This window comes from Lactuca saligna, chromosome 5, assembly GCF_052625555.1.
Source record: "Lactuca saligna cultivar CGN05327 chromosome 5, ASM5262555v1, whole genome shotgun sequence".
Taxonomy (NCBI): Eukaryota; Viridiplantae; Streptophyta; class Magnoliopsida; order Asterales; family Asteraceae; genus Lactuca; species Lactuca saligna.
Window position 1 is genome coordinate 100913613 of NC_136421.1, and position 11061 is coordinate 100924673.

Sequence of the window (11061 nt, forward strand, 5' to 3'; positions counted from 1 at the left end):
CCTCGGGCTTCTCTTCGGGATCCTCTTCGGGATCCTCCTCGGGATCCTCTTCAGGCTCATCATCGATCCACCCCGTGTTTCCCTGATTGGGAAAATATGGGTCCCCGGGTATATGAAATCCTGCCATGTCGTCTACACGAGAAACGGGGGGTTAAGAAGCACATATCGGAAAATAATAACCGGGCGCTATAGAAACGTACAAATACTCCTATAGTATTTTTAAATGTTTATATTTGGTTCTTAGCTTGTTCTTTATCGAGTGTAGTTAGGTTATCAGATTTGTCGCTCATTACGACTATTCCTTAGTGTGCGTAAGTTACTTCTCGGACGGATATAGTTGATCAGGCTATATCCCTCCCAGAACTGATTACACATGCTAAGGCGTACTAATAATGTTTGACTCCTCCTCTTTAAATTTATGTTCTCCTGAGTTATGACACCATGCAAGTATAGAATGCATGTAAGTAGACATTAAAACAAGAAATTATTTGTTTTCTAAAAGTACAACTCGTTAAAGCGTTTTAAGAATCAGAGACCTTTAGTCCCAAATGTGTTTATAGTTTGTATATCTTATGTGGTTTGACATACTTAATTCACTATAAACCGCGCTCTGATACCAATCTGTCACACCCCCAAACCAAGGATGGCGGAAACGTCCGGGGGTGGAGGACTTCATGTGTAGTATCATAACCACAATTTCAATAGCAATTTAAGCAAACACAACCAACATATATATAATTGAAAAAGTTACATCAATTTTATGAATTACATGTTTCAAAATCAATTATAATATGTTGACAAAATATGAAAACTTTGACGCCTTAACGTCCCATCCTCAAAAGCACTTGATTAACTGTTTAGTGATTTTCTGAGAATACAAGTTGTTTGAAAAGTGTCAACACAAAGGTTGGTGAGTTCATAAGCTTTTATTATAAAACTTAGTAGAAGTCTTTCACATGTAAATGTCGCGTTTGTTTCAGAAAAATCCGATATTTTCCTTAAAATCCGTATAATGTAGCCTTATAACCAAAGACCAAAAATGTATAGGAAATCATTCTTACTTAGTAGAAATGTCGTGAGTTTGAATTGATATGGAAAGTAAATTTTAAATCAACCTAAAACCTACTTAGGTTTTATGAAATCCCATAAACTTTATGAATTGTTATCTCCCTAGGTGAGTCGCTATAATCATACTGTAACTATGTGAACCTGCCACAACGTTTCTTAGGCGTCGCGAAAATGAAATGACATTTGTCACCCGTAGACCTGTAGGTCCCACTATAGCTAGCAGCAAGGTGTGGGGTGTCAAATCCAATATAGATCTATATACAAGTATCATGTTCTCCCTCAAGGAGATTCTGATTATAACTACTAGGAATTATATCCCGCACTCAGACGTACGGGGAGAGAGAAAGTCTCACAATATAGGTTAACAAGTTTACGTGAAATGTGTGTGAATATAAAATTTTCTTGTATGAATGTACGCTTTTTGTATGAGTGTGTTGAGTGATGTATCATAAACTATACCTATTATAGTTTATCTAAAATGTGTGTAATATGTATGAACTCTTTTTATGGAAATGTATTAGTGTTATGAATTTATCAAACTATACCTTTATAGTTTAATATACGTGTTCTAAAATGAATGATTAATATTTATTATGAATTACTTAGTTTCAGTTCATGATGACAAACTAACAAGGAAACACATTCAATAATTAGAACTTATGATTATACACTTTGCTCAACATAATACAAAGTGTTATGATATTTACATGTTGTTGGCTAAGTTTAGCCATTCTGCCCTGTTTTGGAAAAATCATAGAAAAATCATACAAAGTCAAAAACTAGATCCGTAAATTCTGAGAGTTCATGAAATGTGTCTAGTTTACTCATAATTTTTATCACGATTTTTAACGACCTCCAACTTGGGTGAATAAGTCCAAAATCACAGACTGGTCCGGATTGTTGTTTGAAATGATAGGCAGTTTTGTAAAAATCACCATAAATTGTAGAAAAATAGTATGGAGATGTGCAAGTAGCCATTTTAAAGCTAAGAACTTGAGCTATTTTCACCTTGTACAGTTTTAAAAACAAAAGTGTTTAAGATGCCCAAAACAGTCCGTGAATGGAGTTGAAATTTTATGATGAAGGCTGTTAGAAAATTTTAGTTATGTTCTTGGTGTTTTAACTTGTATTCCCCCCCTGAAAACTTGAGAAAACATGAAAATGTAGGGGTATGAACTCACCTTGAGTGATTTCAGTAGATAACTGTTGAAGAAGAGAAGTGTTCAACCCAAGAACACTTGAAGAATCACTTGAAGATTCGAAACTCTAACACAACCATGATGGAGTTTGTGTAAGATATCCATGATTTGAGTATAACAAGTGAAATAATCATAAGGAGGATGAATTATACTTACTAATAGTGGAAGAACACTTAAAAATCAGCCTTGAATCTCGAATTTTGTGGAGAAAAAGTTTGAGAGAAAAGTGGTGCTTGATACTTAGTGAAATGAGAGCAAATGAGAGAAATGAGGAGAGAGAGTGTTTTGTTCCAGCTCTAAAAACGTGGGAATGAGTAGAGATTGAGTGTAAGGGACATTGAAGTGACCTAGGTAAGGTGGGGAGGTGTGGCTGGTCATAGAGTGGGTGTGGGAGTGGTTGCTTGTGTCATAAGGTAAAGCAAAGTCAACACTCCACCTCTTTGTACTTTACCCACTTGCTTTTATTATTTAAATAAAGATTTTTATGAAAATATGATTAAATTGTGAATATTTAGGGTTTATTATGTTAAAATATGATTTTGGGTGAAAATCCCGCGTTAAAATAATTAAAAACGGGCCTTAAACGCAAAACTATGCAAAAACCGGGAAGAAAGGCATGCCCAGCGAGACCTCTCGGTCCCTAGGCCGAGGTTCGGTCCTTGCTGGGGGCTATAGCTGGAAACGAAACGAACAGAGGGAAGCGAAAGGGGGTTAGGAAGCGAAGGGCGAAGGCGAAGGCGAAGGCGAAGGGGGGTTCGGTCTGGAGATAAGAGGCGACACGTCCGACCGAAATGTGCCGAATGAACAGTGGTGAACAGTACCTTCGGGTTCGGTTCTTTTGGGGCGAGGTTCGGGTTCGGTTCCTCTTAAGCAGGATTCAGGTTCGGTTCCTCCTGGGCGAGGTTCGGCCCTGAGAGGACCTTCGGCTCAGGAGGGTTCGGCTCCTCCTTGCTCTCGGTCCCTAAGAGGACCTTCGGGTCCTAAGAAGCTTCTCTCTTCTCGAGAGGTTTCGGTTCCTAATGTCCATTTTTTCTCGTTTTTACCCTGTTTTAAGCCGTTTTTGACACGGTTAAGGGTCGGAGTGACCCGAATGATTCTAAAAAGTTACAAGAAACTTTGGAGAGAGATTTGGGAGAGATTTCACATACTTGGAGAAATTTTGGAGAGATTTGGCATTCATGGAGAGATTTCTCATACAAAGAGATATTTGAGAGAGATTTCACATACTTGGAGAGATTTGGGAGAGATTTGACATTCTTGGAGAGATTTCTCATACAGAGAGATATTTGAGAGAGATTTCACATACTTGGAGAGATTTCTCATACAGAGAGATATTTGAGAGAGATTTCACATACTTGGAGAGATTTGGGAGAGATTTCACATACTTAGAGAGATTTGGGAGAGATTTCACATACTTAGAGAGATTTCAAATAGAGAGAGATAGAGTGAAAACGATTGAGAAAGGTTTCGAGTGTGGCATTTGTGAGTGTCCGGCTTCGCAATGTAAGGTCCGTAAACACTGTTAAGCCTTGTTTAAGGATCTTACACATTCCCGATGAGTATGCAACATGGTTTTATCAGTTTAGTTCATCGATTTGCTCTAAGGCTCAGGAAATTTTAACACAAGATTTTTCCCAAGTGATGTTTTCCCATTAATATAGCAAGTTATACAGTATGAACATAACACAAACCCTGATACACAAGGTTTAATCGAGTTGACCGGTTTGACTTGATGACTTGACTTGACTTAAGATTGACGATTGTCACACTCTCCCAATACCACCAACATTCCTTGTCTTGGGGCAGTCCCTCTTGAAATGCCCAGTTTCTCCACATCCATAACATGCTTGGCTTATCCCAGTACCAGGAACTTGAGTGACTGGTCGTGCTGGCGCTTTACAGAAACGGGCAGTGTGCCCTTTCCTGTCGCAGTTCTTACAGTACATCTCGCGGCAATTACCGTGGTGATGGTAGTTGCATTTGCTGCACTTGGGCAAGTTCCCTGCATATTGTTTTGTTGGTGTCGGGGTAGTAGGAGTTGTGGCGGGAGCAATAGCAGCATGAACCACCACCATTTGTTTCTTTGAAGGTTCTTGCGAGGTTTACCCCTTTCTCTTGTTCCAGAATTTCTTCTTCTTGTTGTTGTTGGCATTGTTATTGTTGTCATTGTTCCCTTTGGTTGGTTCAGCTACGATAGTCGTGACTCCTTGGTAGACGCCATGATCAACGAGAGATTGCGCCAGTTCCTTGGCGCTGTCGAAGGTCATGGGCTTGGAAGCTAACACACTTCCTCGAAGTTGGGGTGATAGTCCCTAGATGTACCTCTCCACTTTTTGGCTTTCTAGAATCAACATCCCTAGACAAAGTGTTATCAAGTCACTGAACCTGTTGGTGTAGCCTGCGATGTCCGAGCCTACCATCGAAAGGCTCCACAGTTCTTGTTCAAGTTTCTGAATCTCACCTCTGGGGCAGTATTCCCGTAGAAGCATTTGTTTCAGGTTTTCCCAACCCATGGAGTTCGCCACCACTAGGGTTAGTGTCTTGACGTGGCCGTTCCACCACGTCAGTGCGCGTTCAGCGAAAGTAAACACAGCAAATTTTACTTTGCTTTCTTTAGGGAATGCGCAAATTTCGAATACGGCTTCCGTTTTCTCTATCCATTGGGACAGAGCCAATACTCCCCCAGTCCCATAAAAGGGAATAGGTTTTCCATTGGTGAAGTCTTTGTAAGTGCAGACTCCGGAATGGCCTTGGCTTGGGCCATTTGTAAAGCTGTTTATTCCTCTTGCTGACCCATTGTTGCTCATTTGAGCCATCGCCGCGGTTACAGTGGTTGTTACAGCAGTTTGGAACATAGCTGCATCCATAGTTGGAGGGGGTGGTGGAGGTGGTGCTGGAGTTGAGTTTCTGCGTGTTGATCTACGAGGAGGCATGTTCTGGTAGAGAAAAATAAGAATGAATACTATAAGTTTCTAATGTTTGGACAATAGCGTGTTAGTTGTATTTTGTAACTTCTTTTGACTTTAGTTTATCGTTTCAGGGTAGGCATAATTTTTTTTTGTTAAACCCATAAGTTTCCGAGAGGTATAATAAAGAAGTACTTCATATTAATATATATATTGGTCACACCCGTGGTGTGTTACATATCTTGCTTGGGAAAATTTAACCTACCTAGAGGTTTTCGATTACAGTTACAAAAGGAAATAAGCGAAAAGAAAGAAAAAAAAACTTTTATCCGAAATCCTATTTTATAACAAAATTGTTGGGGCTTGAACAAGCTCTACTTGTGGCGTTTGGAGCTAGATTCGGCATCCGACCGTTTGACTCCCATCAGTCGCCTCTCGAGATCTGCTTGTTGTTCCTTCATCTCTCTTATTTCATCTAGAGCTATTATCATTTGGTTCTGAAGTGTCCCCGTGTAGATTTGGGTATTCTCATGTAGTCCTTCCAAACGGCGAATGTCAGCGGCGTTACCTTGGGTAGCAGCATTGATCTCGCGAACTCTGGCTGCTTGTTGGTCCACCTGGTAGTTCTGGTTAGCTATAGCGTTCACAACGACAGGAAGTGCTCGATCAGCTGAGCCTCCCCTACTGACGTTGTAAAAATCCCAACACATGCCGAATGGAGGGCGTACACCTTGCTGACGGCTCCAGTAGTAGAGGTGGCTTCCCCAGATGGGAATGGGACCCGGTTGATATGGTCTGATTACGGGAGGATGAGGGATGGGGGGGTCGATTTCTTCCGGTTCGGAGTCTGTTCAGCTAGAAATTTCCACGATCTCCTCGTCGACTTCGAATTCTTCTCCGACTTCGACTTCGAATTCTTCTTCGACTTCGACTTCGAATTCTTCATCGACTTCGACTTCGAATTCCTCTGGGTCTTCCTCCGGGTCTTCTTCTATCCAGCCGCCGTTACCTTGGTTTAGGTAGTAGGGGTCTCCCGGTGAAGGAAATCCGGCCATTTGTCTGTACTGGGATAGAGGTATGAGATTTTTATAAGAAAAGAAATTTCTATTTAACGACATTCTACGTTTAACTATATCTTACGGAGTGCAAGTTTTTCATTGTACTATTATATTTAACAATAGTTCTTTAGTATTCCAAATTAGCGAATCTAGATTAATTTTATAAGCTTTTGGCTTGTTGACTACTACGACCATTCCTCAACGTACATTGGTCAAATCCAGGATAAATATAGTTGAGCAGGCTATATTTATTCTTGATTTGATTACATACCCCAAGGCCCAATCGTGGTACCACAACATGCCTTAATACTTTTTAGAAAAACTTGTCATGATACGAGACTGATACATGCGGGTAAAAAAATGTATATAGTTAAAAGAAAATATATTTCTATGAAAATGTTTTGTCGTAGGGTTTTTGGTTCCCGTTGTATTTATAGTTTGTATATCTTATGTGGTTTGATATACTTAGTTCACTATAAACAAAGCTCTAATACCAATCTGTCACACCCCCAAACCAGAATGGCGGAAACATTCGGGGGTGGATGACTTCACGTAGTATCATAACAATTGAATATTGTAAAGAAAGTAACACAACCATCATATATATAATGAAAACGTATATTGTTGCGTTATACATGTTATCAAAAGAATATTACAATATGATGATAAATGTTCAATATTAAAAACATCGTTAGTGTTCCTTCTCCCAAAAGTTGGTAGTTACCTGTATTACTGATTCCCTGAGAAATACAAGTGGTTTTGAAAAAGTGTCAAAAATTAAGTTGGTGAGTTCATGAGTATTTCGAGTTGAAAAGTATATCCTTTTTGGTAGCAAATTGGTAAACGAGGTTTTCAGAAAATCCAATATTTTCTATAAATGATTCAAAAAGTTTCCAAAGTTGGAATGTGTTGGTATCTTTTGTACTTGAATGATAAGAACAACTTTGTAGGAAAAATAATGTAGAAAACTGCAATGCACATATGAATCTCATAAATCAATCTTGTTTTATACTTTTTATGTGAGTTTTATAACCATGCTATTGACACTGACGGCCTGTAACAACATTCTTCAGGTGTTGCAGTGTTATGACATTTGTCACCCCAGACCTGCCGGTCTAACTATAGCTAGTAGTTTAGGTGCGGGGTTGTCAATCTCGTATAGATCTATACACAAGTATCACGCTCTCCCTCCAAGAGATTATGGTATTTAATACAGGACTTGAAATGCATACATAAATGTACGTTGAAGTTTGAATATCTCACATTGCTTAGTATAAATAGATTTACAATGAAATGATCTTACTTCTTTTGAAAGTGTTTCGTTTTTCAAGATGTATATGTAAAATGTACGACTGACTCGTTAACTATACCCATTATAGTTTTTTAGATAGTATGTTCCATTTGGTGAAAATAACTTAGTGATATAATAGCTCTTGTATACATAAAGTTGTTTGTATCGATATTCGAAGATAGAAATTTCATTAATGTTTACAAAATGATACTTTAACGTGTAATGTACTTGTATTCCCCCCCCCCCCCCCCCCCGCCTAAAACATGAAAAGAATTGAAAAGTAGGGGTATGAACTCACTTGTTAAGTTTGAAGAGAGAGGCTGGAGTTAAGTAGAACTTCGATCGTGGATAGTTGTGTCGTCGGGCTCTTTGGGGATCTCTGCAGCGTAAATCTTTCGTCGGGGGCTTGAGTGCGGAAACCGAGGTGAGGGAATGGTCTCTGGAGCTTAGAGGTATGGGAAAATGACTGAGGAATTTTGAATGGTGTGCAAAAACTTGAAGCTTATGCCATCTATTTATACGGCTGGAAATCCTCGTACGCGGCGCGTACCTCCGAAGTACGTTGGGCGTACGCAGTACGCGGGGCGTACCTCGGTTACGCGGGGCGTAACAATGCTTCATGGCCTACGACTCCTTGCTAGCTAAGCGTAGAGTGGGCGGGCCGATGGGACTCCACTCTGGGTCTAGTACACGGGGCATACTCCCAGAGAACGCGGGGCGTAATCTGGCCTGTCCTCTTCTAAATTCCGTAACTTTCGCGTACGAGCTCCGTTTTTCGTTTTCTTTATATCCACGCGTAGGTGAGATTATGCTCTACAACTTTCCTTTAGACTCCATCGGCTAGTTTTGACTTTATTTTTAATGACATAATTTTAAATAGGCAGGGCCTCCTAAAGTTCGTTAAAGATTTATAGGTTCTTTATTCGGCGTCGGTTTCCGTTTGTCTTTTTATCAATTTTCTCCTATTGTGGAGATATTCAACTCTCATTTAGATTGCGTTAGCTAATTAACACTCGATCTTCAATTCGAGTTTTTAGCCCTCTACTACTGTTACGAAAATTTGAAAATTCGTAACTTCTTCATACGAGGTCCAATTTGGGCGATCTTTTTATGCACGCTCACCTTTCAACGAGATCTACAATTTTTGTTTAGATACTTAAGGCTAAAATGCATATTATTGAGATTTTTCTTTTTACGTCAAATAATGTTTTAACGGCGTGTCGTAAATATACGAATGGTTATAATTTCTTCAATATAACCCGGTTTTGAGCGTTCTTTATGTTTTCGAAAACCTTGACACGTTATCTAATATTTGATGCATCCCAACTTAGATATTTGAATACTTTATTTTCAAGGTTAATTTAGTTGTATTTGACTTTTGAGCGTTACAATGCTTTTGGAAAATATAGGGTTGTCACACATAGTATAGCTTATTTGACTTCCAAATTCGAGATTTAATCATGGAATTGGACATGACATATGAGTTTACGGCCCAGGAAGGTGCCTAGGCCGTAAACTCTAAGTTTGAAGGGTTTTGAGCCCTTAAACCCCTCCTTGACAATTTTGGGACCTAGATATGGCTAAATGACTTCAAGATATGGACTTTAAACATTTAAAACATGGATTTTGTGAGGTTTGAAGGAGTTTACGGCCAAGGCATGTGCTTGGGCCGTAAACTCATATAAATAGGGTTTTCTTGACCTTAAACCCTTCCAAAACACAAACAAGGCTTAGATATGAATTATAGAATATTGGTATTAGCATTTGGACACTTGAAACATCATTTTTGAAGGGTTTGTGTGAGTTTACGGCCAAGGCATGTGCTTGGGCCGTAAACTCACTAAACTTGGGTATAAATTCACTTCTAAGGTGTTAGAAAGCCATCCAACACCACCAAAAGCCTTGAAATAAATCAAGGGACCAACCAAAAATAGTTTAAGGACTTTAAACATATCAAAACCCCACAAATGAGAGTTTACGGCCATAGAACATGCTCTATGGCCGTAAACTCCCAAAAACATGCCAAATGGTGCCCAAAATTCATTACTAGGCTTGTGGGAATTTTTAGCAATCACATGTGATTTGTTTGGAAACCAAAAACACAATCTTTCTTGAGTAATTAGGACTTTACGGCACGAGCCTATGATAGGCCGTAAAATCCCTTAAATGGGTCATTTTAATGTTTAAAATCCATTCCAAGACTTTAATCCAAACCTAGAAAAATCCCCTTAAGTAATTCAAGCCATTTTGTGCTATTCAAGCCAGGCACATACATGTATCACACAGACAACAAGTATAGACTATCATATAAACAAATCCTTGGGCACGCGCCCGCTATTACTGGACCTCGTCCTGAATATCATACTAGCGTACTGTGTCTAGGGCTAACCCCCGGGTCTTCAACTCATAACTATATGGGTCCGCATTGTGGCCTTAGACCCATTCACACAAAGGGAAACTCACCTGCACTGGTTGAACTTGCTGATGATCTTAATAGATGTTGCCCATCACCTTACTGAACTCTTGCTCCCCTTGCTCCTCGAACTAACAATATCAAAGCAATACTGAGCCTAACTGACCCCCGAAAGACAACCAAGTCAACCCTGGTCCAAGTTAAAGTCCTGGTCAAGGTCAACCTTCCAGTTCAACCCTACTCGCCGAGTCACCCTACTGACTCGCTGAGTTCATATATTCAGAGTCCTTCCTTTCGCGTCTCGACTCGCCGAGTCAGTCTATGACTCGCTGAGTCTACCGATTTCTGAGTCCTGACCTGTCCAACTCAGCGAGTCTCCACCCGACTAACTGACTCGAGTCTCAAGTCGAAGGGTTTGGGGTTTCGCAACTTGACTCGCCGAGTCCAAGAACAGACTCGCCGAGTACAATTCAATCTTCATCTGACTCGATGAGCTGTTCATCCCACTCGTTGAGTTTCTCCTCACCTTCATGCTACTCGCCGAGTCCACTCAAAGGACTCGCCGAGTCCATTCAAATCCCTTTACACGCAGAGGGCTTTTGAGTCATGCATGGACTCCAAACTGTAGATCTACCCTTCCCAAGCCTATTTCTCACGTAAATTTGCAAACTTTACGTGTAAAGAAGGAGATCTAAGCAAAACACACCATAAACTAGGTTTAAAGGTAAAGAGGCTCCATAATCAACTCAAGGGCTGCTACTTGATGCTTCTCAAGACCATAATGAGCTTAGATCTGATGTAGCAACCTCAGATCTGGCTTCAAACTCAAAAGAGGTAACTAATCATGGCTAGAAAACCCCCAAAACTCACAACCATACTAGATCTAAAGGAGAGAACAACTTAATACCTTCAATAACTCAGAAAACTTCTCCAATCTTTGGATCCAAGGCCAACCCTTGAAGCTCCAATGATTCCCCTTCTTCTTCTTCCTTCAAATCACCCCACAAATGGCTTGGAAGCTTGAATAAGCAACAATGGGGCTTAGGGTTCGATGTTCTGGGTGAAAGGGGTAGTAAAGGAACCCTAGGGGAGAGAATGAGACGTTTAAATAGGCTCCAAGTCCCGA